Genomic DNA, 7,339 nt, shown 5'->3' on the forward strand with positions numbered 1-7,339 from the left:
CTAAGGAAGTGGGTATACTGCAGCAGAAATTTATTTATTTATTTTTACATTAGTGATGTTTAAAGTCGCACTGAAATGAAAAAAGCATTCTGTCCCATTTTGGTTCACATAATTGGTCATAGTGTTCCCCCTATTCAAAGATGTATGCCAAAAAATTAACAAAATTCTAATTTTGTTGTAATCTTATATCAAATCTTACTTCCTGGAAAACGGTAGGTCACGTGCAATGACGACAACAGGTACCTTAGATTTCAGGCCAATAATCTCACGACATACACCCGTCAATCAACACTATCATTCTATCGAATCTGTCTAAAGTTCTTAAAACCTGTCCACTTGTCAATGTTCCAATCAAATTCCTCTAAACATATGTCCTACCCTCATAGCTTGTTTGCGTCGGAAATACGTCAAACTACGGAAGTTAGATGATCTCAAACGTCCGTTTCAGTGCGATTTTAAAGAAGTGGGTCTACTGTGGGTCCATGGATAAAGATGTGGATCTACTGTGGGTCCATGGATAAAGAAGTGGGTCTACTGTGGGTCCATGGATAAAGAAGTGGGTCTACTGTGGGTCCATGGATAAAGACGTGGGTCTACTTTGGGTCCATGGATAAAGAAGTGGGTATACTGTGGGTCCATGGATAAAGAAGTGGGTCTACTTTGGGTCCATGGATAAAGAAGTGGGTCTACTGTGGGTCCATGGATAAAGATGTGGATCTACTGTGGGTCCATGGATAAAGAAGTGGGTCTACTGTGGGTCCATGGATAAAGACGTGGGTCTACTTTGGGTCCATGGATAAAGAAGTGGGTATACTGTGGGTCCATGGATAAAGAAGTGGGTCTACTTTGGGTCCATGGATAAAGAAGTGGGTCCATGGATTAAGAAGTGGATCTACTGTGGGTCCATGGATAAAGAAGTGGGTCTACTGTGGGTCCATGGATAAAGAAGTGGGTCTACTGTGGGTCCATAGATAAAGAAGTGGGTATACTGTGGGTCCATAGATAAAGAAGTGGTATACTGTGGGTCCATAGATAAAGAAGTGGGTCTACTGTGGGTCCATGGATAAAGAAGTGGGTAGGTCTATACTCCGTATGCAGGTACCTCCGTATTGCCAACCCTCCACTACACCACTGCATCACATAGCCCTGTAGTTCATATCTAATGGACTAGGCTTCCACCGCTGTTAGCTGTCTGGTTTGATCGCATGCATGGCACTGGCATGACAGCTATAGGCCTGGAGCTATCCTTGCTCAGTTTGGTTAGTCCATTCACTATAAATGAAATTATTTTGATAGGAAGAACAAGACCTCGCAGGGCACTTTTTAATGTGGCTATAGTAAAATAAATACATAATAAAGATTCAATTAAGGGATGCGCACAATAAGGACAAATGTGAAATATGGTTCTTTGTTGAATGGAGCAACAGGTTTTCATGTAGGCTACAGTAGCGTAGGCTACTGAGGCGCCGTGCACCACGCACGGCCAGGAGACCAATACCTCCCTCGCCCTCTCTTGCCTAGATCAGACCCCTCTCTGGTGGTTTCGAGATGCCTGTTACTCCGAGTTCCATATGCGATTGGGACCACGTCCGTTGAATAGGCTATATCAAGACGATCGATAAACTGCAATAGGAAACTGCGGTCAAGCCAGCCGACAAGTCGGAAATCATAGTCAAGGGTCAGGGTATCATCGTATAATTCCTTATTCCGTAATAATTTCAAAACGAATAAACGGTAAATCGACCATAATTCTGTTTTTTGTGTCTAAACCAATAATGGAAACACCTCTTCCAAAATGGCCTTTTTTTGGTTCTCGGCTCGTTCCTTTTATCATTATTCCTTTTGGGACTGAAGAATGTGCCCACAGTTGTCTATCGCGGTATATTCATTATTTGGTTTCGAGCCGTGAAATGGATAAATGAAATCACGTGGTCTGTTGGTCACGTGGCCCAGTCTAGCATCACGGGAAGCGAAAAAACGTGTTCAAACATTACAAAATAAAAGTCCATTGCATTGAATGGCCATCTTTCAAGGTTTAATTAACACACAAGTAGCGTATATATATATATATATATATATATATGGATGGATTTAATGTACACACTATTTTATTTAGTTAAAGTGTGGATTAATAGCCTGGAAATAGCAAGTGCTGTTGCCGCGCTGGTCAGTTTACTACGATGACCAGCAGAAGTCCCTGTTTAGCAGGGGTGTAGTGGTGACTAAATAGCCTACGTGGGTAAACTCTGAGTAAAGAAGTGGGTATATGTTACAGTTTTTACATTAGTGGTGTTTAAAGAAGGGAATAGGCCTATACTGTGGATAAAGAAGTGGATAGACCCCATGAAGACCCTCCACTACACCACTGTTGTTTACCATATCTGCCAGAGCTGGTATCCATACTGTGTCGGTCTGTCATCTGTTACTATCATGGCTGCAAAATGTCCTCAAACTGATATGAGGAAATTAACTTGATAAGTCGCGCTGTCATCCTCCCCAGACACCTGTGTGTGAAATGGACCAGTGGCACAGTGACATGTAGCGATGACACTATATGTAGTTTTACTTCAATGCGTGCTGTACTTATGTATGGATGTTTTTATGTGAGTATAGGTGCCTCAGCATCCTGAATATGTAGCAGAAATATCCCCATGAAACACAATGCCGATCACTGTCCGTTTTGTTATTTTGAGTGATATAACACAACTCTCAGCTTGTGCAAGTTGAGAGGTTTGCCCTCAGTGAAATAAGAGTTATGACCAAATTCAATCATCTTTGTAGGCATTAACAGTCAATCTTGGAATTCACAGTGAAATGTAGCTGCAGGCTCCGTGATGTGCTATTATGGATATACATACCCGCTGTGTTATGTACATGCTATAGCTTTGAATAAATAATCCCGGGGGTGAGATATTAGTATATACAATACTGTTGTCTGCATTTACATGTGTGGTGATGTCATATCAATCAATCAATCAATCAAAGCTTTATTTGTATAGCGCATTTCATACCCAGAGGCAACACAATGCGCTTTACAGAGAACAAGGGAGGTGGGCATACGACCCACTCTCTACATATTCCAGAGGGAAGCAAAAAAACAGTAATCACCCGGGGGCCAGATAAGTGAGCTGTAAAAATTCTTCCCTGACCCCTCTCAACAAGGCGATCGAGCAAGCTCCAGGAGTATGTTTGTCTACCGGCCAAGAACATTTATAAAGCAATACATTAAATTACATTTCAGAGTAGGAGAGGCTAAAAGCATCATAGGAGAGAGAACATTCTACAGACATGCTACGACATCCACAGCAGACACGGGGGTATCTATCGGACTCCGGGAGGTCTGTTGGTGACAGTGGGGCATCCACTGGACCTGGTTAGAAGATAGGAGGGAGAGAGAGAGGCACTAGGGAGAAGGAAGGCAGAACAGGGTTAGTAGCACATAGAGCCATACAGACCACACAGATATTGAAACAGGCAACCTGGGGCAAGCTCCTGGAGTATATTTGTCTAATGGCTAAGAACATTTAACAATACATTAAATTAAATTTTCAGAGCAAGAAAGGCTAAGAGCATCAGGTCCAGGCCTAAGCCGGATGTGGAATGATGTGTGTCTGTGTGTACGTGTGTGTGTGTGTGTGTCTACTAAATACTACGATATCCACAGCTCCGCAGCTGACACTGGACCTGGTTAGAGGATAGGAGGGAGAGAGAGAGGCACTAGGGGAGGCAGAAAACGGTTAGTAGCACACTGAGTCATTGAAGCAACACAGCAGTCAGAACAGAACAAGCCTGTTTCAGGGTAACCAGCTTCTGTACACTACTTGATATACATATATTGCATAGCAGGATAAATACCAATGTATACAGAGGATTCACATATACACTAGATAGTCTGACACACTAGATATAGTGGCACTGTATACATTAGTTGAACTCATCCAGGTGCCGGCTGGCTTGTGGGAAGAAGCTCTTCCTGAGTCTGTGTTTGCCATATGTGTGCGGTACCTTTTCCCTGACCAAAGAAGAGAGAACAGTCCATTGCCTGGGTGGCTGGGATCCTTCAGGATTCTGTTGGCCTCGGTCTTGCACCTTCTAGTGTAGATGTCCTCAAGGTGGGGGAGTGGCCCCCTAAGGTACATTCAGTCGACCACACCACTCTCTGTAGGGCCTTGTGATCCTGTGTGCTGCTGCTCCAGACTGATAAATGTAGACTATATTTTATCATCAGTACATTGATAATGTGGTCTGCCCTACAGTAGGTGCTAAAAGCTACCTAGACAACTACTGTAGGTTATTGCTGGTGGAACATGTCACACAAACTAGTTCAGGAGGGTTAAACTTCCTAGGTCAGACAAATCAGATCTAAAAGACAGATCTAAAATCAGGATTGGCTCTTCCTAATAACAATCCACACAGGTGCATGTATGATTGACCCAAGATATGTAGGAGCATGGAAGGATCATCACCCTACTGGTGCCTATGCTAGTGAGCTCAAGTAGATTAGGTCAAGGTCAAGATGTAGGCTAGGGGTTATTCATGGTGGGTAGGGTCTATCAGAAGGAGCTCACATCATCCTGGGTTCTTGGGGTCTATCTGAAAGAGTAGGGGTCATCCTTGCTTGCAGGGTTTGGTGTTAGGCCTACCCTGCCTGCAGCAGCAGGATCATGAACGCCTCAAACAGGAGAACAGTTAGCTGGAGGAGCCTCTTTGCCCCAAGAAGTAGATCATGTCTGCATCTCGACTGTCCCATATTCAATGCATTCACCAAAGAACCCTGGGTATAAAGGATTCATTTAATAAAGTTGAAATTTAAAAGCAAGGCTTTGGTTTTGTGGTGGCCATGGGCTTGTTTAAAACTCCAAGATTGACTGTTAATGCCCACAAAGATGATTGAATTTGGTCATAACTCTTATTTCACTGAGGGCAAACCTCTCAACTTGCACAAGCTGAGAGTTGTGTTATATCACTCAAAATAACAAAACGGACAGTGATCCCCATTGTGTTTCATGGGGATATTTCTGCTACATATTCAGGATGCTGAGGCACCTATACTCACATAAAAACATCCATACATAAGTACAGCACGCATTGAAGTAAAACTACATATAGTGTCATCGCTACATGTCACTGTGCCACTGGTCCATTTCACACACAGGTGTCTGGGGAGGATGACAGCGCGACTTATCAAGTTAATTATAGATAGATAATTAATCCACACTTTAACTAAATAAAATAGTGTGTACATTAAATCCATCCATATATATATATATATATATATATATATATATATACGCTACTTGTGTGTTAATTAAACCTTGAAAGATGGCCATTCAATGCAATGGACTTTTATTTTGTAATGTTTGAACACGTTTTTTCGCTTCCCGTGATGCTAGACTGGGCCACGTGACCAACAGACCATGTGATTTTATTTATCCATTTCACGGCTCGAAACCAAATAATGAATATACCGCGATAGACAACTGTGGGCACATTCTTCAGTCCCAAAAGGAATAATGATAAAAGGAACGAGCCGAGAACCAAAAAAAGGCCATTTTGGAAGAGGTGTTTCCATTATTGGTTTAGACACAAAAAACAGAATTATGGTCGATTTACCGTTTATTCGTTTTGAAATTATTATGGAATAAGGAATTATACGATGATACCCTGACCGTCAAGGTCCACCCTTTATTTCGTTTTGCGCGTCCACTCGCGTTATTGCGGTAAAGAGCTTTTTTTCGGCATAACACCAGGTTGCCGCTGTCGCTTTAATTTAGGTTACAATCGAGTCAACTTAAACTACTATGATTTGATTCATAAAGTGAAATGCCGTTCTGATGTTGCATTTCAAAATAAAATATAAATACATTAATAAATAATAAATAAATAAAATGTCTTATAAAACCTTGTTATGTCCCTGTTTGTTTTGGCTCTCTGTTCTGTTTGTCTCTAGTCTCGCATAGCCAGACCTATCTCCACACTTCGTTTACGCTGTGGCAGCGCCGGAGACAGGTCTGGCTGGACATATTACCATTCTGCAATAGGGGGAAAAAACGCAGTATTTCTTTAAACCAATCACAGTCGTCTTTGGCGGAGCCAGCCCCGGACGCAGAGACGGTGCTCTTGCAAAATTGTCTGGATCGAATCTGATTGGTGCCGAGAGAATCTCTCGGCCGAATCAGATTAATTTGCGACGCCACTGATTGGGCAGTGTGACAACAAATGACAAGGTTTATTGCCAAAACCTATATCCGTTGAGTCAGACTAGTTTGTCTCTGACCCCCAGGTGTTCCTAATCCATCAGTCTCTGATTGCTTATCATCCATCTATAAAATCCACCTGTGTACTGTATTATTATTTATCACCTGGCATTAAATCATTTTCTTTAAAGGACAATGCTCGTTTTTGACAACCTGGACCTTATTCACGACATATTATAAGACGTTTGACACACCGAGATCACTTTGGTGTAGTTCGGAGGCATGTAGAAGAAATGTAAAATCCAGCGCGAGCCAGTATATGCATGTAATGGCGGTGGTGGGGGCACCGAGAATGCAGTTTCTAAAAATCTATTTTCTGCCGCGAAACGGTTGTTTTCATCAATCTGTCTTGATGAATCGCTTGTTGTGCTTACATAGAGCATAGGCCTGTTGTGGTTTTTCACATGCCTCTGTAATATGATCTTTAGAAACATCTTTAGACACGAAATAGCTTCCTCACTTGCTCCAGCACGCATGCGCACAGCGTGCTGGAGCAACGATTGCACGCTGTGCGCATGCATGCTGGAGCAAGTGGGGAAGCTATTTCGTTTCGAAAGACGTTTCTAAAGATCATATTACAGAGGCATGTGAACAACCACAACCAACCACAACAGGCCTACGCTCTATGTAAGCACAACTAGCGATTCATAAAGACAGATTGATGAAAACAACCGTTTCGCGGCAGAAAATAGATTTTTTACATGGATATACTGGCTCGCGCTGGATTTTACATTTCTTCTACATGCCTCCGAACTACACCAAAGTGATCTCGGTGAGTCAAACGTCTTATAATATGTCGTAAATAAGTTCCAGGTTGTCAAAAACGAGCATTGTCCTTTAAAAGGCAGCCTACTTTGGTTGTTGGTCTGAGAGTTATTTTGAGCACCATACTTATAGTTATGGTTGGTTCTATCTAGTGTTTGTATGCAGACTGTTGCATTCCTCCCTAGTCTACCATACTGCTGCGGGAGGAGGCAACATACCTCCATTTTCAGGTTAGAATTGACATTCTGATGTGGCATTTCAAAATAAAGGCCCTCCAAAATGTAATATCCGCTGTTTTCCTCAATATTCAGATTGGT

This window comes from Borostomias antarcticus (genome assembly GCF_949987555.1).
Source record: "Borostomias antarcticus genome assembly, chromosome: 8".
Taxonomy (NCBI): Eukaryota; Metazoa; Chordata; class Actinopteri; order Stomiiformes; family Stomiidae; genus Borostomias; species Borostomias antarcticus.